General features: G+C 41.5%; 1 protein-coding gene and 1 long non-coding RNA gene across 7 annotated transcripts in view; one reads left to right on the top strand and one right to left on the bottom strand.

Annotated features, from left to right (window-relative positions):
- PCMTD1 (protein-L-isoaspartate (D-aspartate) O-methyltransferase domain containing 1) overlaps positions 1–6,546 on the bottom strand; it is a 35,012-nt gene extending 28,466 nt beyond the window's left edge. For 2 of the 6 annotated variants that reach the window (XM_081874569.1, XM_081874572.1), the window contains exon 1: positions 6,261–6,546. The gene's annotated coding sequence lies outside the window, so the exon portion shown is untranslated. Of the gene's footprint in view, positions 1–1,946; positions 1,969–5,845; positions 5,992–6,260 lie in introns of those variants that run through there. The other 4 variants (XM_081874570.1, XM_081874573.1, XM_081874574.1 and 1 more) reach the window with 3 other exon arrangements.
- A 173-nt stretch (positions 6,547–6,719) lies between these two features.
- LOC309349056 overlaps positions 6,720–20,830 on the top strand; it is a 37,681-nt gene continuing 23,570 nt past the window's right edge. Inside the window, exons 1-4 of the long non-coding RNA XR_014159638.1 lie at positions 6,720–6,860; positions 7,859–8,107; positions 9,374–9,465; positions 11,955–12,045. This is a non-coding gene — a long non-coding RNA (uncharacterized lncRNA). The remainder of the gene's footprint in view (positions 6,861–7,858; positions 8,108–9,373; positions 9,466–11,954; positions 12,046–20,830) is intronic.

Here is a 20,830-nt window from a genome sequence, read left to right as displayed (position 1 = left end):
CAAATATTGCTGACTCTCTATATTATAAACTAAAGAGAGAGAGCGCAGAACTAATTACATTCTAATTGATTAACATTATATGGCTTTTTAAACGTGTTTGTAGGAGGGGGGTTATTGGCTTATTTTTGCTTTACTGTGTATTTTGTATTCTCATTTGTATTTTTCTGTTGGGATCTTTGGATGAAGTGTGGAATTCAAATTTAACAGTAATAATTATTATTCCCAGAGCTTTTAAGTATACATTCATGGCACACAATGCGCAACTGCTTTAGTCAGAGAAAAATCAGAAAAAATGAACTCCATAGTCAGAGAAAAATCAGTTTATATGACTGTAAAAAGCAACTACAAACCACAATTAATAAAGCAGTTGTTATAGTCCAATTGTAAAATGCATGTGTTTTCATAAATTGGGCCAGCTCTTAAGAACCAATGCATTATTGGAAAGCCTTCCATGGTGGGGGGCATTACTAAAGGCTTATTGACATCATCATTTACTATTGTGACAATGACTTGTTTTGCTTCTTCTGTTATCTATTATTGGTCAAAGACAGGGTGATACAGCCTCATTTATTAATAATATATCAAGTCATGCATCTGTCATTGCATTAAACATTGTTTAATGTTAATAGTCCTAAAACTATTTCAAAACAATTAAGACTGTGAAATATGAAGTCTCTATATCTCTTGTCATGCATATTTAAACAGCTTTATTTGTACCTTTACTATTTTACTGATTTCTACCCAGAAGCAGGACAAAACTATTATATTACAGTGGTACCTCATTTTAAGTCCACCCTGTTGGTCATCCATTCCATGGAACGTCCACAGCAAACTCGGAAGTACCGGAAAAGGTTACTTCTGGGTTTGCCGCTTGAGTAGAAGCGCTAAACTGCTGCACGCATGTGAGCAGAGCAACACTCTGTCGAGCGTCCCTTTGTTGTTGTTTTTTTAATAATATTTATTAAAATTTTCCAGAATAACAAGGAAAGATAGAAAGCAAAGACAAATATAGTTTTCCCTTAATTTCAGTGACATCTTTCCCGGACTTCCCCCTCCCCTCCCCCTCTTGTATTCCATTTCCCTTAAATTAATTCCACAAATTCTTACCCCAAATTTTAAAGCCTTATTGTAATTTTAACTAACCCATTTATTCCAAATTAATTTATCTTATTTATCTTAATTAACCATTTCTCCTTATATTTTATATAATTCCCTAAGATAGACCCCAATTCCCTTCCACGAATTCCCCTAATTTCAAACAGCAGACAAGAAAAAAAGAAAAGAAAGAAAAAATATGTAGTTGTACAGCTTTTGGGTTCCAGATCTCCCTTTGATCCAGCGTCCAGGGCTCTGGAACGGATCCTGGACTCAAAACGAGGTACAACTGTACTAGTTTGCAGAGATAACAAGAATAGCAATCACTATTAACACACTGTACCCATCCATTCATATAGCTCAGAGGTGGGCAACTTCTTCAGCTTTAATAGTTAGATGCCCCCAGCCAAGCCCAATAGTTCAAGGCAGCCATTCTCAGTAGCAGGAATCTGGAGGCCTATTCTCCTACTGATGACACACATTTCTCTCATCAAGAAACTGAATGAGGAGTTGCCCACCGCCTGCCTTTAAACCCAAAATTCTCATTGTGAACACTGACCTGACTTGTCCCCAATATCAACTTTTGTACTGGAGAACTAGAAGGTAGTCAAATCAAACTAATTTTTAAAAGGTATCTAGGAGGATTCAGGAAATTATGGGTCACTTGGCAGAACTTTGTTTCTGGGGAAACTAGTTGGCAAGCATGATTAAAGATGAAATTAACAAGCATACTGTATAGAAGGACAAGTTTGAAGAATATTCAACATAGTTTCTGCAAAGCTATTCCTGCCTTATTAACCTAGACACAACTTTGTCATTAAGTGACAAACTGACCGGTGAGCAACACTTACCTGTACACCAGCTATCTGGACCATGATAGACTAGTGATGGAAAAACAAGATTGCTTCAATGTGGTCTGTGCGGACAGGTTAAGCATCATCCAGAAGCTCCAGCTAGTGTAGAATACAGTGCCTAAACTGAAGGGGGCAGATGGCCAAAACCATGTTACACCTCTGTAAAAAGATCTGCACTGCCTGCCCATATGCTACCAGGCCAGGTTCAATAGTAGAACTGTAGAGTTGGAAGGGACCCCAGGGTAATCTAGTCCATCCCCTTGCAATGCAAAGCCCTGGACACCTTGTGTCCAGGATACCTTAACGACCGCTTGAGCCCTTATATTCTGATTTGATCATCCAGATCACCTGGAGCAGTGCTGTTAGTTTCCCCCTATGTTTCAGATGTCAAACTGGCCTCCACTAGAAATTGGGCATTTCATGCTACCAGTCCCATGCTGTGGAACACTCTTCCAGCAGAGAAGCAGCAGACAACCTCATTGCTAATTTACAGGAGTTTCTTGAAGACTTAAAAAAATATGAAATATCTATTCAGTGGTTTAAACTTTTTAAAATAAACCGATAATTTTAATAATTATTTAGTACTGTGTTTATGGCATTTTATAAATGTTGTTGTACACCATCATAATTTTTTTAATGAAAGGCATTCTATACAATATATATATTTATAAATATTGCTGGAATTAAGACATTTGATTGTGAAATATGTAAAACTAGCAAATTCTCAGACATGACTTCAGGTTTGTTTAGCTGTAATTACTGCATCATGAGAAAATGCAAGTGAGGTCAAGTCTAAAAATAACAGAAGACCACATTCCTGGCATTTGAGACTTTAATTTCTAGCTATATATTTAAACACAATTGGAAACATTTTTTTCTCCTCACTCCTTTTGTTTGCAAAAAAGGCAATCTTGTCTAAATGCCTTCAAATATTCACAGATACTATACAGAGGAAAACTAAAATGAAACTGATCAAGACCTTGAAAAACTGCATAAAAAGGCACTTGCAGTACTAAGCCTTAAACTAAGCAACATTTTAAAAAACAAAAGACTAAACAGAGACATCCTATCATCAAGTTATATCTGCTGGGCAGGGATAGCATTACTATTAAATTCTGCTGCACCAGCAAGACATTATGCTGGTATAGTGTATTTACACCAGTGTAATATTACTGTCTTGCCAGCAGTATAACAACACTGACACAACTACTATGCTGGCAATGCCAGCACAAGAAGAAAACGTGGTCAAAACGGGAGTGTGGAAGGGAACAAGCAAAAAGCTTAGCTAGAATCCTACACTCATTTCCAACGTCAGTCCTGCACCTGGAGCCAGTGTAATAGTATGCCAACCAGATAGGTGATGTAAAATTATCTCATGAATTCAACAGAGAAGCTGAGGTGACTGTCCCTTACCCCCTTCTCTTCTACCAACCATATCAGACAAAAGAGAAATAAAGTTATGATTATGCACCCAGCTGTACAAATGGTTCAACTGGTTGCAAACCAGTATGTTTTTACTTACTATAACTTGTATACAAGCTCGTTCAGGAAGGGTATGAATTTCGAAATGGAAACTTAAAATTCATATTCATATTCTTCCTCCCTGCATGTTGATTTCAACAATTTCAAAGCTCAACTTTTGTGTCCAGATTTTCACTTTGAAATATGGCAACTCTAACTTGTGACTTTAGGCATGCCACTGTTCACCTAGGCATTGGCTAGGAAGAAGGTAATGTGGACTTGATATGATATAAGTTCTACAGCAGGAACACCATAAGTATTAATCACACTGTTCCATGCATGGATGATGTGGGGTTGTTATCAGAAGTGAGGTTATGGTGGGCGGGGGGAGGGGGACGACGACAATGCTTTTTGGTAGCCAAGAGCGTATATATCATTGCTATGTTGCCTCTTTCCCCCCTGTTTTCTTCATGGATGTTTTCCCCTCAGGCCCTTCATGTACCTCTTCTGTCTGGAACATGACAAAGCAAGCTTGTTAATATTGTCACATGTTTTGCACACCTTATATTAGGTACCAACAACTACCATAAGCTGCTACTGGCATATGAAGAAAGAATACGATCAGGCCACTTCTGCGGTAACGAACAGACCTTCAGCAAAATAAGAAGTCAGGTTTAATTTGTTCTACAGTGACAAGTGCAACATTAGGTCTTTTACTTTGGCACCAAATCTAACAATATTTGCTAAAGGGAACTCAATTTCCCCTTACCCAGGGACTGCAACTGGTAGGCAGCACATGCTCCACTGACCAGTAAACCACAAGTCACTGGAAGGCTGCAAGAGAAAAACCAACCTGGCTCCATTCATTGGCCAGAGAAAGAACTAAAGGAAGCTTCTTTCACCTACCTAGTCCTCTAGAATTAACAGTTATAAAGAACTTTGTAACTAAGAACTATAGCTCCCTGAGTTTGCTTTATACACCCTTGCCACAATATATTTTTCTGTTGTGTATTAAAGTCTGACAGCAGCATACCTCTCAGTACTTATTTTTGTAAGCCACTATGAGAACCTTTTAAGGCTTCAAATAAATGGTTCAAATAAAATAAATATGAATTTGAGGCAGAAAAAAATGTTTTGCATCCAATGTTTTACTCTTCTTAGATGAAATGTAAAAGCAGTGCTGAGTGGTTTGTTTTTATCTTACTTAAAAATAACACGTGGTATTTCATATTTCCAAATATCAGTGTTGTACAACTGATCCTCTCCAGTCAGTACTACAATGAGCAAATATAAATGGCTCTGAACTAGGTCAGACCAGGAGACTAGCCAGTAATCACAAATTGAATGGGAGGCCACATTCTGCAATCACAGATTCTTGACTCCCTTTCGATATTTATCTCTTAGATCTGCCTCAAGGTCAACAGCAGCCATCACAAGAGGTCCTTTCCTTTGGCAAACACACCAAAGAGGAGATAGCAAAAGCCAGGCCCTGTGTTGCTTTGCTGCGTTACAAACAACGTGCAAAAAAAGACTTCTTCCTATACCGTGGAGCCAGACACAGAGATTTTCTGAGCACCTAACTGTGCACACAAAGGAGGGAGCAGAAATGCAGGAAGCCCACAAGTGAGAGCAAGGAGCTAGAGGCAAGTCTCTATAAACCATGCAGAGGGGCCGCCCTCGTTCTTCCTTCCAGCCAAAATAGAAACAAGAGAGCAAATGGCAAGCGCCTCTCCAGCAGTCAAGCCCCCTTGCCTCTCCCCCTCCAGCGTTCAATGCAGAACCTTCAGTGTAAACAGAAGGAAAATGTGACAAGTTCCTGAGGAGGAGCCATGCCAGCTTGTTGCAACAAACACAACAGAGTGCCTGGTGGCACGTCCAAGCCTGAGAAATGTATTGACGCGTACATTTTCCTGGCCCGTGTCGTCAGAGACGTTAAGGCCAAGCGTGGCTTCTTTTAACTCGGGTAGGGGAGGGATGATTTGTAGGGAACAATTTTGGAATGGAGGGGACACAAATGACGCTGCTTCTCTCTCTCCCCCCCCCCCATCAACCTTGTGACGAGGCGACTCTGGCGCCCTCCGCCTCTTTATTGTGGAGCGGCTCATTTGCTCTCCTCTTCCTCTTTGGCACCTCTTCAAAACGAAGCCAACTGGCGGCCAAAAAGGCAGAGCAAGGAGAGGAGCAGACAGACGGCAGCGTCGGCGGAGACTCCACCAACTTGTTTATCCTTTTATAGCTCCGGCTCCGAGGCAAAAGCACGGAGAGCAGAAAGGCCCGCCTCGTTTCATGGCTAGAACCGCGGTGGGGAGGGAAGAAGGTTGCGAGAGAGCTGCCGGTGAACATTATTTGCCCCTCTCTCTCCCCCCACCAACATCCCGACCGGTCTCAGGATCCCGAATTAAACAAGGGAAATGTAAATGAAAAAACCAACCCACCTAGCCGTGCTGCTTGAACTGCGCAGGGAAGGAGAAAGCAGGAAGCGCCTCCAAGTCCCTTTTGCGCTCTCCTCCTCTCACCCACCCGCTTTCCCCCACGCGGGCCTTCCCGCGTCAAGAAGTGCCAACGCAACGAGCGCTCCGCTGCGGGGGGGGGCGGGGGGGCAGGCGAGTGGGGCGCGGACAGTTGGTCTCGCGCCGCTGGACTTCCCAACGGCCTTCGTGCCGGACGCGAGGGGGGGCGGGGGAGGAAATGCGGGCGCAGAATCACTAGCCGGGGACCTTGGGCTCCAGCCCCGACGTCGGCGACGCCATAAGCGCCTCGGCGGCCCCCGCCGTTGCTCTTCTTCCCCAGCAACTGCCCCTCTCACTCGCCCCCGCCCCCCCCCCCGTGCGTCCACCACCAGACACTCACCCTTCCGCAGTGTCCTCTGGCTCCCGAAGGGGGAAAGGGAGAGGGAAGCTTTGGCGTGAGTTTGAGGGAAGCGGGGCCGGGGAAGGAAAGCCCTCAGGCGCCCGCTTCTCAGGGGGCGGAGGGGGGGGGGAAAGGGAGCTTGTTTTCAGACGGCCAACGGGGTGGTTGAGGAGGGCGAAGGGTGGGCGAGGGCAGGCGCTCTTCAGGGTCAGCCACTCTCCGCCCCCTTCACGCGCCGCCGCGGGTCCCGACTGTTTGTGTTGCTGCGAGAGGCGGAGGGGGGCGGGGAGCGAGAGAGAAGGCGAAAAAGAGCCAAACAGCTGAGAGGATGTAAACAGTGGCGTCACGTGATCGCATTTACAGCCGAGGGCCTGCGAGCCCCGCCTCCTTTCCCTTCGGACTGGGCGCCGGGTTTGTTTGGTCTCCGACGCAGAACGAGCGGAGGCTCCGCCCCGCAACTCGGCGGCCAATGGAGCGGCGAGAGAGCCACGTCGAGCTGCCGCTGCAGTCAAGGGCTGAGCGACCAATCGCAGCTCCTGCTCTGGAGGAATTGTGTTTTTTTCCCCGGCCGGTCTGTCAGGCTGTGCAGCGTTTCTGAGTGTAAGGGGAGCGAGCGGCTGGCTGTGAAAAATAGGGCGACGTATCCGATTCCACCCGTAGGGAAGGTTTAATTTTGAATCACAAAGAAAGGGATTTATTTTCTGCTTTCAAATAATAAGTGTTTTCATTCTTACCTTACTCCTAAAACGGAAGAGTACTGGGGAGGCTTCCTCCTATTTTCACTTTTCCCTGCCATGTTTTGCACTCCTCTAGTCCGTGTCTTTAACAGAAGACTTATAAGCAGAAGTTAAATATGCAAAGCTTTCGCTCTCTTTATATGTGTAGCAGAAAAATAATCATGGGTTTGATTTATGTATTTACTGCTGCCGTTTTTTTCAAAAAACCTGAAGCCACACACTTTAACAGAAGATTATAATTAGTGCAGAATGGCTGCACCACATGATGCTTGCACACCTGAATAGAAATTACTATTTGCCTATTCTAATTATGAACAGCAACAAAAGTGTGAAATGAAGACTGGATAGGGTAGCCACTTACATCACCAAGAAATGGGTCATCAAAAAGGACACAGAATTTATGCACATTTACATGGAATACCTAGTTGAATGGATTGTTTTACTAATAATAAGCCACTTGTGTGCTTTGTTGAAACAGTAAAAATAAGCAACCTTTCTGTTACTGCTTACAGCTGTATCAAAACTGGGTGGAGAGGGTTGGTTACCAATATACAGAACGACATGTACATAACAGTTGAACAGCATGACAGCTGTCTAGATGCAATTATGCAGGCTGTACAATCACATTGAGATTACTTTTGTGGGGTTTTATCAATGTATGATTACATATTAGTATGGCATAGGGGAGAAAGGTGCTCTAATTCTGGAATTAAATTTAGCAAATCTGTTAAAGAAGAACTCAGGAGGGTTGGAAAACAGCTGAGCATACCCACAGAATAAATGTATAGAATGAGGTATAGGTTCTCATCCCTAATGGTAAGAAATGTAAAGGTAATAATGGTGTGTTTTCCTCTTTGTAAGTTGCTTTCAGAGCTGTTTTAGCTGAAAAAGGATGAATTAAATAATTCCATGCCTGAATAAAGGAGAAAAGGCCCCGGTTTCCTACGGTATACCCCTGTGTCTGTTGAAGATGTAGTGAAGCAACACCACCAATGAGGCTTGCGGGAGAATATTTTATACCACAAGTCCTCGAAGAGCCTTTTCCACCAAGAGTTCTGGGAGCCAGGAGACACTGCTCCCATCTTCCTGAAGAACCCTACAAGATTCAAGGTATGTCCTCTTCAAGGAACAGTGCAGATAAAACTGAAATAAAACCTTTTAGAATTTAGGAAGTTTTAATTGTTGCCCAATTTTACTATGTAAACTGCAGTGATTTTGTTGTTGTTGTGCTATATGGATATTCAAAATCTAAATTAATAATAAAATAGCATGTATTGGCATATATTGGCTTCTGACAATGAATTGCATGAAAAAATGATCCACTGATTCCATTAAGAGAAATCACTGTAAGAAACAACTGATTCAGTGTCCATGTTCTGGCCTACACTTCTTTGTGGCTCCATCCACAGGGTTCCCCCATGAGAACATAGTGTGATGAGTTTGGAGGGTTAGTCTGGATAAAACCCTGGTTTCCCTTCCAAACTGGGGACCCTGTATCTGTGAGGGTAAAATGTATGAGGGGAAGCTGGCCAAACCAGTTCCGCTGTCCAGGTAAAGGATTTGGCTGGCTAGTTAAGTATCATGATTTAGCACAACCAAATAAGTTGCTCTGTGCCATGGAACAAATGGATGGGCCTTTCTCCTGCCCCACTCACCTACAGTAGCTGCTATGTAGGAGATCAGTAGACAATGTTGTGTGTGAGTGACTGGAAGCAGGCTGGAAGCTGGAGGCACAAATACATGTTTACTCCGTGCTGGATATTTGGGCTCCCCTGTAAACCAAATGGGAAAGTAAGATCTATTGGAGTGCTATTGGTGTCTGTCCCTCCATCCTATGCTCAGGTTGTATCAATCAATCTTTATTTCAGTCAAAGACCAGAGAGCAAACTTAACATATGCCACATCCACATGAAGAAGCAGACGTACTTAAAAAATCATTTTAAACTTATTTACATTGAAAAATAACACTCCTTTGGTTAAAGTCTGTATTCCAGAGATTAAAATCAGCACTCATTCACTGGCCATCACTGTCACCACAGCCTGTCTTGTGTTCAGGTTGTATATATGTGTAAATAAAACCTAAAGACACCACAGTCTCAGCTGATCCTAATTCCAAGAAAACCGAACCCTGGGTACGCATTTGGAACCCCTGAAGTCTCTCACCACTCAGAGTTTGGGGTGGTGTGTAACAATATGAACTGCCATATAGGCTGTGTGATACTTCAGCAGCCAAATTCCTTTCTTCTATCATACTCTATTGTAAGCACTTTGCCAATGGTACAAACCACTCTCAATATATTTTATTTCCTCAGTTTTCACCACATTGGTCCCTCAAACATGATTTTCTCTTTTCTTATGTCTGTTTCTCCTGCTTAGCAGAGTGGCATCGCCTATCTGGATAATCTGCAAAGCGATCTCAACCATATCTACTCCAAAGTTCTACTGAATTCAGTGGTGCTTACTCCCGCGTAAGTGGAGTTAGGATTGTATCCTTAGTTTTGTTCAGTGCAGTGAGACAAGCCATACCTTTCCTTTAGGTTTCCTTCATCTGATGTTACTAATAAATATCCCTTTAACTAGTAGCAGATTCTAATATAATATGAGAGGAGGACATTTGTCTCTTATTTTAAGATGTTTACCAAATTTCTACATGCATGCTTAGTAGCAGCAGCAGCGTATGAAATTCTGACAAGCTGGAGCAGGTCTTAACATAATGTTAGAGCTCTAATCTCACCAGTAGCCTGAAGGTTTCTTTGTACTGAGAAAGAGCCAATAACCTGTCTTTCAAGAGGCTGGACTTAAGGACTTGTACTGCTGCCTCACAAAAGGGGAAAAAGCTGCTGCTGCTTATTCTTAATTTCCATTATGACTAGCAGGTAATAAGGATGGGGATAGGAGTCTTCATAATCCACAAACACACACATTTGATTACATTAGCAAAATGAGAAACAAGGACACCCAGCATTGAATATTGAGGGCAAGCCACTGAGAGGGAGGCAAAGGAATAATGTTGACTGTAGGAAGTCAAATCTATAAATATTAAATACTATGTTTTCCTAAGGAAAAAAAAATCAATTCCTGTAAAACTGTAAAGGCTAACCAAGTAACAACCTTTAAAGGATGATAACGAGGCTGTTAGTTGAACCTTATAGTAATCATCTGAAATAGTAGTACTTGGTTTAACTAGCTTTGGTTAGACTGAAAGGCTTTAATGCATTACTGCTCTTCATTGAATCAGTTCTTATATTGTTCTGAATGCCATTTGGCTAATGAATAAATAATACTTGGTTTAATTACCAGGTTGACCTAATATTACTCTGATTGTCATTAGGTCAATGTAGAAATAATATTTTGGTTTATCTATCAGGACAGCATTATATCTAAAAAGTGTGTGTACTTGGACAATATTTCCACCTATGACTTTATCAAAATTTGCCATCATGCAATATCAAACAGGTACTACAGATTTGCATGCACCTGCTGTGTTCATTCTAGTGTGTGAGGTTCTATATATTTCACATTTAAGACATGTTCTGGGAACAGCAGGGACGCGGGTGGCGCTGTGGGTTAAACCACAAAGCCTAGGACTTGCCGATCAGAAGGTTGGCGGTTCAAATCTCCATTATGGGGTGAGCTCCCGTTGCTCGGTCCCTGCTCCTGCCAACCTAGCAGTTCGAAAGCACATCAAAGTGAAAGTAGATAAATAGGTACCGCTCCGGCGGAAAGGTAAATGCCGTTTCCGTGTGCTGCTCTGGTTCACCAGAAGCGGCTTAGTCATGTTGGCCACATGACCCGGAAGCTGTACACCGGCTCCCTCGGCCAATAAAGCGAGATGAGTGCCGCAACCCCAGAGTCGGCCACGACTAGACCTAATGGTCAGGGGTCCCTTTACCTTTACCTTACTGGGAACAGCTTTCTGCAGTGTTTCTTTGCAAGGCACATAAAGTGAAAGAAATGTATGAGTCAACCTCACAGATATATGATGTAAGTTGGTTATACAATAAACCTCTACTGTGCACAAGCCAAAACTCATGCGTAGGATGCAAGGTGAGCACTTTTTGATGCTGTTTTCAATTTAATATTCTGTATACTTTTACAATTGTAAGTTGCCTTGAGACATTTTAGGCAACAAATAAATGCAATAAATTATAGTTTAAAAAATAATAACGTGTAAAGCAGCCCTGAGAAAAGATAATGAAGCAAACATTCTTATATTAGATCATAGAACAGAGCTGGCAAGAGCATCCTTTGTTTACCTTAAAAGAGGTCCCTTCATTTTCAAAACAATGCAGCTCTAATTCCTGTCGAACACTGTTTAGAATTGTTAAACTAGTTTCTTCATAAACTTTATACCAGATTTTTTCCAAAGTGAATCATTGTTCTAATACAGTAGTAGCTTTCCAATCAAATCTGGGTCATGGAACCCTTGGTGGAAAACCAAAGGAGTATTTTTAATACTAAATATTTCAAAAGTTTTGCTTAACAGAACAAAAACAAACTAACCCCACCTAACTTCCACGTTTTAACTTGAATGCATTGATATAGAGACTTATATCAATCGACTACTTCAAGCATATTTTGTTTCCTTCAGTGGAGTATGTCACCTGCAGTGGAATATGTATTTTCCCAGTATGACTGTCATCACTGTGATCTATCAGTGTGGCTTCAGACATGACAAGAGAGACAGAGAGATTTGTGTAGTGGTTAGAGTGCTGGATTTAGACATGGAAGAGCCATGTTCAAATTCACATTCAGCCACAGAGCTGTACTGTCTTCAGTGCCTGCTCAAAACTTTTTTGTTTAGGCCAACCTACCCATATATTTATAGTTGACATGCACACACACACACACACACACACACACTTTAAAACAATCCTTGGAACTGCTCGTTTTAATTATATTTTGATTAAAAAAACTCTGACCTTTATTGCTAACATACAGTTTATATTTTATGAAGATAAGAATAAAATACTACCTCTGAAGTCCTGCACCTCTAACCTGCCCTGGCAGTTTTTACTAACCAAGAAGGGCAAAGATCTAGAGAACAGGTGAATAGTAAGCTTCAGCAATTAAACAGGAATATTATGTCAATTGACCTGTCCAACATGTTCCCTCCATTTCATGTGTTTTGTGCCTTAGGACACAATAAGATCCTTTTACTGGGTGAATCATACAGCAGCCTCTGAAATTGCCTGATCTCAAAATAGTAGTTAAAATGACAGGAGTCTCAGGATAAAGTGCAGAACCAAGAACAAAAATTATTTTAGAATAGATGAAAAAGAGAAATGTCACATATTATTGTTGTAACTTCAGTTATTGGGATCAGGATTTGTTTGCTTTCCTCATTCTTCTTCCCACCCCTGCCGCTTTTGTACCATATATGTTAGGGCAGAGCCACACCATGCATTTAAATCACATATGTTTTCCCCAAGAATCCTGGAAACTATAGTCTACCCTTCATAGAGCTCTAGTGCCCAGCACCATTAACAAACTACACTTCCCAGTTAATTTTGAGGAAGCCATCTGCCTTAAATGTGCATTGAATGTACTATTTATGTGTTGTGTGGATCTCCCCATAGATTGTGTGAGCCAATGACCAAGGACTGTATTGCTCTTTAATCCCCATCAAGCCTTTAATCCCCATCAAGCCCATCAAGCCATACTAAACTACTTACTGGTTTAGTATGCTAGTCTAAGATTGGTTAAAACCGCCCCTCACACATGAAGCTCACTGTGGGACCTCAGGTCAGTTAGTGTCTCTCAGCTTGATCTACCTCACAGGATCATTGTGAGGTTAACATACACACTGACACTGTCAGAGTCATTCATAGTGTAAGAACTTGAAGTCTTTTTTTGTCTGCCTCTTGGTTACAGTTCATACCACATCCTGGAATAATAGTTCTTTGGGCCTCACATTGGTTACAGTATAATATTCTGTGGTTTAACTTCAAAAGCAACAATGAGCTCATAGCTGAAAATCTGTCTCTGTTGTAACTGGAATTGGTTGATGCTGCACAACTTGGAAGTAGTGGTGGTGTTTTAGCAGACCTGATAGGCAGAAGAATCTTAGTTTTTCACTTAATTACTCAGGAAGCACATTGGCTTAGTATGGAAGAGCTATTTTTACAAGTCGCTTTTCAAATCAGAAGTCTACTTGAAACATTCTGAGCACTACAATGAAAGTAACATATTAATCACTGTGGCGCTGGTTCAAGGAGTTAATAATTTGTGCTGTAGTTTGTAAATAATGTAATAGCTTAGTCCTAGGGAGCAATTCCAAGTATGGGAATCCTGCCTAACTTATGCCGGCTTAAGCTGAGCTGGTGTAAGGTACACCAGATCACAACTCTGTTCAGGAGCAGACCTAATGCAGACTGAGCCAGTAAACCTGCTTGAGGGAAAACAAGCCTTTACAATGAGTTGGACTTAAACCATCCTTTTTGCCCATGCAAGTTCTGCCAGTTTGTGAGGTGATGTGACTGAGTTAGGATCCTGCAGAAGTCCCTGCTACTGGGTCCTTGCTCTATCCTTGCCCTGGAATGTCCATTTTTCAGGGGTTGTGCCAGTGTAAGTTCCACTGGTCTCAACTCAGCCAGCTTGGCCCAGTTGAGCCAGGATGAGAAAGTTGCACCAAGCTATGGTTGGGGGCTTCCTTCAGGGTGAGAACATCCAAGGTGACGGGGGGTTGGGCAGGTGGACAGGGTAGCAGCAAAGTGGTGTAGAATTTCTCCACTTGCAACGTGAAATTTTCTTGCTTTGTCTGAGAGGTTCCATAACACAACTCTTTAAAATTCCAGCTGTCCATAGTAAGTGGCTCTTAGGTTTTCAGTTCTACAGCAGTTTCTTGACATATTTAGATCACAGGCTCCTGCTAATAGTAGGAGGCAATTCTCTTGGATGTATTCTTGAAGAGTAGGAACAGCCAGTTCTCCACTGTTGCTCATTTCAAGTCTACTTTAGGTATATTATCTATGGAGCCTTTTCAAGTCAGACTTGAGGGCCTGAGACAGCACAGGTAAAATGGGTGGGTAAAGAAAAATCCAGGTTTTTATCCTCTCAACCCCACCAGGCAAATTGCAACATCCCTGTGAATCAGAAAAGTATTTATGTGTCTTCATTTTGGAAGAAATACATCCTTCATATATTTCTACTGTAGCAATTGTGCAGAGCAATTTAGGGCAAAGTTCTTTGGCTTGGCTTCGACCTTGATGCCATGGTAGAGGCAAAGCCCGACTTCATCTCAGCTGTCTTGCTAGCAAAACAGTCATGACAGGACACCAGGTGTTTCTCCCCACTCCTAAGAGGTCCCTGATGTAAAAGCCCTCTCACTATTTAGAGCAGTTTCGTTGGACAAGTCTATATAGATGCAGTGACGACAATGAAGTGTTATTATTATTTTAATGTAGAAACCTGAATCTAGAAGAATTTCTTGTGAACAGGTTTGTAATGTATAGAAAAGATGTTTAAGGGCTTTCAGATATGATCTATATTGTTCCTGTTCCTCTTAAGGAAAGTATAACAATGACAGAATGTATTTCAAGGAAGCTGAGGGAAAACGTAATGGAAAAGCACTGTGGAGTCATGATTGGCATTGCAGTTTTCCTTTATACGTAATGATTTCTAAGTGAAAAGTTAGATTAAAGGCAAGGTGAAGAGAAATGTTTAGGTTTTTTTTAAAGCCTGTGCTCTGTGTAGCTGTTTATAATATACTGCAACTTGACAACATAGTTTGAGGCAATTCTTGTACTGAGTCAGTGAAGATTCAGGAAGGAAGAGCAAGTTCAAGTTGACAGATCCCATAGGGGTAGAATGCTCGTCTGTTACACCAAAGTGATACAAAAAGAGTCTAGTGGAGCCTTCAAGACTAACAGTTTTATTGTGCTATAAGTGGGCTCTAGTCAATGAAAGCTTGTGCCACAACAAATCTCGTAGGGCTAAATGGAATTTGATGTTAATTGTGTATAAGCAACTATTGTGCTCAGCTTGAAAAGGAAGAGTAAGATTAAGGCCTTCTCTCTTGCTCCTGACATAAATTGTCCCCTCAAACTGCTAGTGCATCATGTACCATGTTAGACCCAGTTGGCCCATAACCTATTAGACTTGGGCCCACCATTTGTTGTTGATACTACATCACACTTTGACCAGTGTGATGAGCTGAGTATTGAGTCTGGACTAAGGATTCTGAGCTCCTGTGTTCTGATTCAATACATGATGTCCAATCACAGATCATTTCAGGATTTGGGCCTCTGCCATTGGCCCTTGAACTCTGAGTCGTGATTCGCAACTTGGAAGTTTAGGCAGCCAATCACATTGGGAGTGGCCCAGGCTTTCAGGAATGTACATAAGCAGTTACTTTGCCCTTGTTTCACAATTATGTAGTTCAATAAAGGTTCTTGCTGTTATCGCTGTGTCTTTCCTCATGGGAACCCACCTAGACTTCACTTTCCATCTTTTACAGCAGGAGAAATGTAACATCTCGTTTTATTTGAAAGACAAACATCCGAGAGTGTAAGTCAATTAGCAATCCAGGTGTTGATAACATGTCTATGATAGGGTTTCTAAATGAAATGTTGCTAAACATTTTGCTTTAAGGGAAAAGACACTTAGTCAAAGTTATTTGTAATGAAGCTGGGAAATTAAAGAGAGAAGGTGATAAAGAATAGAAAATACACTCTACCTTATTGTTTTATTAGGATATAAGAAGGGCAAAGTGCTGATATTAAAGTGTAGTTTTCTTTATTTAAAATCCCCTGCTTGTGTGATAGTAGATCTGGTAAACTTTTAGGAGCAATTATTATTTCCATAAACCATAGTAATAACAAGTCTTTCTATTAACATGTAATAAGCTTTATGGTGCTATGTGATTGCATGCTAACTTCCTTTTACCTTTGCACTTTGAATTAGCATCTATTTAGTAAAAGAACATCACTTTCCATCACTTTTGGTTTAGAATCTGATTTTTATAAATTTCTCATTTAAATTTCTCATAATAGATGCCTTTACTCTCATTGATTCTCGCTATATTAGCCTTGGTGTACTGTATCCCCTTGTGCAAGACTGTAAACTCACTCACCTTCTTAGTTCACTCTAGGCATCTGATAAAGTCAGCTGTTGCTTATGAAATCTCACTCCAGGTAAACCAGTTATGTCTCTCACTTGCCACACCAGTTTTATATGAGCTTCTACAGTTTAGCTAACTCAGCATGACAGATAACTCAGTCCAGTCACATTATATCTAGCTGCTGGGATTTAGTTCAGATTTACAAGTGTCTAGGGTGTGTGTGTGTGTGTGTGTGTGTGTGTGTGTGTGTGTAGAGGTATGTGGCTTCTAAGGTTAGTGGAGTTTGAATGAAGTTGTGGTACACATTTGACTTTCATCATACATCCTAATAAGACACTTGCTTGGAAGTCCCGTACATACATACAGTCATACCTCGGGATGAATACGCTTCAGGTTAAGCATGTTCAGGTTGCGCTCACTCTGCGGCGACTCGGAAGTAACGGAGCGTGTTACTTCCAGGTTTCGCTGCATGTGCAAACGCTCAAAATGATGTCACACGCATGCGCAGAAGCGGCGAAACACAACCTGCGCAGACATGCAGTCGCGTGTTACGTTCGCTTCAGGATGCGAACGGGGCTCCGGAACGGATCCCGTTTGTATCCAGAGGTACCACTGTACATACATACTGAAGGGTTTGGAACCAGTTTATTTAAGAGATTGTGATACCCCATCTGTGCCTATTTGATCCTTCCAATCTGTGGAACAAGCACCACAAAATAACCATTCTGCATTTGTAAGGATTCATGCCTTTAGTGTGACAGCAGCTGTACTTTGGAGCTCCCTGCTTATTGACTTAAGCACCATCACTGCATTCCTTTCGATATCTGCTGTAAACTTCTGTTTAAGGGCTGTGAACATACATAAAAAAAGGTAGCATTACTTCCTTTTGGTGAATTTAGCCTCTCAAAATCATTACTGTCAAAGTGAAAAGCAGACCTTTGTCTCAGCACTATTTTCGTCTTTGTAAAACTTGGACATTTCCCCTAGCATTTCTCTCCATCCATCAGTTGCCTTGTTTGTTAACTGACATCCTCATTAGACTTGTTTGAATTCTCATTGGTTTCTTCAATATTTCAGCTTCACTTCCTCTAACAGAACTTAATGAGGCTAGCCAGTGTTTGTTGTGGGTCTCTGTTAAGCTTCATTACAGCTTGGCAATGGCAGCTGGTGAAATGTGCCTTCTGCAACCCATTTCTTCCAGGCTTATCAAACAGAATGGCCTGCAAAATGGTGGACTTCATTCGTTTGATTTACTCTCATTGATTCTTGTATGTGGCAACTTCTGACACCATATTGTGCATTTAAAAACTTCCTGAACCCTGTCTTTGTGAGTGAGTTATGCTGCTGTATCTCCAGCTGAGCTGGAATGTGCAGCTTATGGCAGTATGGCATGGATGCACTGAGAATTGGCTAGAGATCCAGTGGATCATAACTCTTGTGTTTGCTCCCATAGTTGAGACATGACCTTCAGGAGATCTGCTATTGACTGATGGAATAGAATTATGGAATCATAGAGTTGGAAGGGACCCCAAGGGTCATCTAGTTCAACCTGCATCAATGCAGGAATAATACTAGGAGTGTCAGGAGTTCCCAGTATAATAATACTAGGGTACTAGGAGTTCCTTTGCTTACCATAGTTGATGAAGGTTTGAAGACTCTGGCTGTGTTGGCACAAAACAAGTGTTTGTAGTGAGTTTGTGGCAGACCGAAGCAGGTGGCTAAGCCCTTCAGAGTCAACTTGGCCCCTTTTTATATTTTCTATCATATATAGATAGATACATATTCTTTTTTCGTTGTTATCACTTCACATGCCCATTTCTATTATATGCAAGCTAGCCTTGACTGCCTTGAGAGTTCAAAGTGTATTGTCAAGAAGTGAGTGTTGATTGTTCCCCATTTATTTTAGAATAGGGTTCTCTGTCATTAGTTGTGACTCTAGGCTGCCCTAGCAATACACAGTTGCTTCCTCGCCTAACATATATTCTTTCCTCACAAAAGAGGAAAAACAGGTAGTTAATATGCAGGGAAACTAAGGGAACATATGCCCAGATGTTATGTATGAATGAAGGAGGGAAGCTGTAACACATTAGACACAAATTAACTTATTGACATATAACCTTTGATAGGGCACAATGTTCTTTAATCAGGAAGTGATGTGACTGAGAAGATAGCGAAGACAATGGGTGTCACACCAAGTTAAACAGAAGTAATGATAACGGGAATGAAACACATACTTTGTTCAGGCTAAGCATATCACTCTGGCAAATCATTGTTGTGTATCATAGAGCCTGGAGACAAAGATGTGGATGTGAGCATGGTCATGCCTTCTCCCTTTCTGAAAACCATTTGCCCTGATTTTAAAAGCTGCAAAGTGTTGTCCTTCCTTTTTCAAAAAAGTATTTCTAGCTGGTGCTGTTCTGAGGTCTGCAGTGGACAGGGCATCCCACCCAACACAAAAATGATTCTCTGTGTTTTTCTAACCAATGGAGAATCAACCACATTGGTACTTTTCTGAGGAAGTAGTAATTATTTCATAGCAGCTGCAGAGCAGCCATCTAAACAAAGTTTTTTAATACCAAGAAAACTTTCTAATGCTAAGAAAGTGACAACTAGACTAACTGAATATGGTATATCACAAATTTATAACTACCCTGCAGCTGGTTACAAAATGAATCACTATTTTCAATATTGTTAATGTCGGCTTATGTTAAGGTGGACTTTACAAAACATCTTATTGTGGGTTGACTGCTGTGTTACAATGATTTCTGCATTACAATGCGTTTCTCATTATTTATTGAAATCAAGCAAAACGGGCTTTTAAAAATATCTTATTATGTTTCTATTTTCTTTTGTGAGCTAGTTTTGAAGTATTTTGTTAGACCAAAAAGGTAACAAAAGTATTTTAAATAGCTAGGTTGATTTTTTATTTTTTTAAAAAAAACAATATATCCTTTTATTTTTCTGTTAGGAAAAATGGGTCTTATGGACAATAGAGAACAAATTAGCAATTAAGAAAGAGTTGCCAGCAGTAGTTCCTCTATCTGTGGGTTAAACCACAGAGCCTAGGACTTGCTGATTAGAAGGTCGGCGGTTCGAATCCCCGTGATGGGGTGAGCTCCCTTTGCTCAGTCCCTGCTCCTGCCAACCTAGCAGTTCGAAAGCACGTCAAAGTGAAAGTAGATAAATAGGTACCACTCCAACGGGAAGGTAAACGGCATTTCCGTGCGCTGCTCTGGTTCGCCAGAAGTGGCTTAGTCATGCTGGCCACATGACCCGGAATCTGTACGCTGGCTCCCTCCGCCAATAAAGCGAGATGAGCGCCGCAACCCCAGAGTCGGCCACGACTGGACCTAATGGTCAGGGGTCCCTTTACCTTTACCTTTAAGTGCATTTCTTAAGTATTTGAGATTGCAATGCTTTCCTCCTGTTCTGCATTGTACTGTTGTAAACAAAATCTGCCCTTTTTCCCTTATGGGGTATCCAAGAGCCCGTATCGAGTCCTTACGTGGGTTCCCTATTGGTATGATAAAATAACAGAGGCCAACCAGAGAATATTGAGAAGCAAAGCAGCTAGTAAGCCTGATCTTTATTGATCTGTTGCAACAGGGTACTCCCCTCACACGCCGGAAAGGAGGAGGACCTCGAGCAATGGCGTCCAAGGCCTTATATAGACATTTTAAATTCCCTGCCCTGAAGCTCAAGACCACCCCTCCATACATCATACATACATCACAGAAGGGGTGTAACCCAAGACCACCCCCCCACAAACATCATACCTACATCACAGAAAAGGTGGTCTACAACAGAAATTTGAATGTTTTTCCTGTCTGCCAGGTTATCTGATAATGCCTTATCTGATTGTCTTTCCTGGTAGTCTGTCACCCTTTGAGATGGTGATTTCCCAATTCCTGAGACAACGGGAAGGCTCCCTGACCCCCTCCCTCCTTGCAGAGAAAACATTTGGTCAGTTTGGGAGTCAAAATGGTTTCAGGTCGGTCTTCCTGTGCTGATCTATGTACTTGCTTGGTTGATACATTTATGAACATTTATTATATATAAGACCTTAAATTTTATTATTACAGTAGTATGTTTTGCTCATTGCAAACACAAATCCTTGGTACTTTTTTTATACAGTACATACGTTGTCCAATTTTTTTTATTGCTCTTTTTCTTTCTTTTTCATTTGGAAAACGATGCAGGTTTGAATCTAGAAAGGCCAGGTCATTTCATGAGTAACATGCACCTCCTAACTGCTCAACATCACTTTCATTGTGATCCTCCCTGCAGGGTGCTATGTCTTGGGGAAAACAAATATTTGAATACAGGTTCAATAAAATGTCCCCTCCGCAAGTCACTTCCAATCTGTTAATGCTCCTTTTAAGAAACCAGGAGAAAATGAAGCTGTTTAATTCAGAAGCGGCACGAACTCCTGTTCATTATTATGTGTACCCAAAAGGATTCGCCAAAGAGCACTCGATGCAATGACAGGCTGACAAGGGGCAATTTGTGAATAACTTGTCAACAGCTTGAATGAAATTCTAGAAATCCATAACAGGTGCTCTGTAGCTGTAATCGAGTGACAGATGGATTAGATACACAAAACCACAACAAACTGACTGAACGAGAAGGGGAGCAGGAACAAGGGCAAATGCAGGCAGGCTCATTAACTATGGAAGAGCACACAAATACATGAATGATTAAAGATGTTACACAAGACAGTTTATGTGTGTGCTTCCTGCTCAACTTCATGCTGGTTGTAAAGGGAACTGTGC

This window comes from Podarcis erhardii (assembly GCF_964252035.2).
Source record: "Podarcis erhardii genome assembly, chromosome: 8".
Classification (NCBI taxonomy): domain Eukaryota; kingdom Metazoa; phylum Chordata; class Lepidosauria; order Squamata; family Lacertidae; genus Podarcis; species Podarcis erhardii.
The sequence above is the reverse complement of the archived record's forward strand: the minus strand, read 5'-3'. Positions and strand labels throughout refer to the sequence as shown.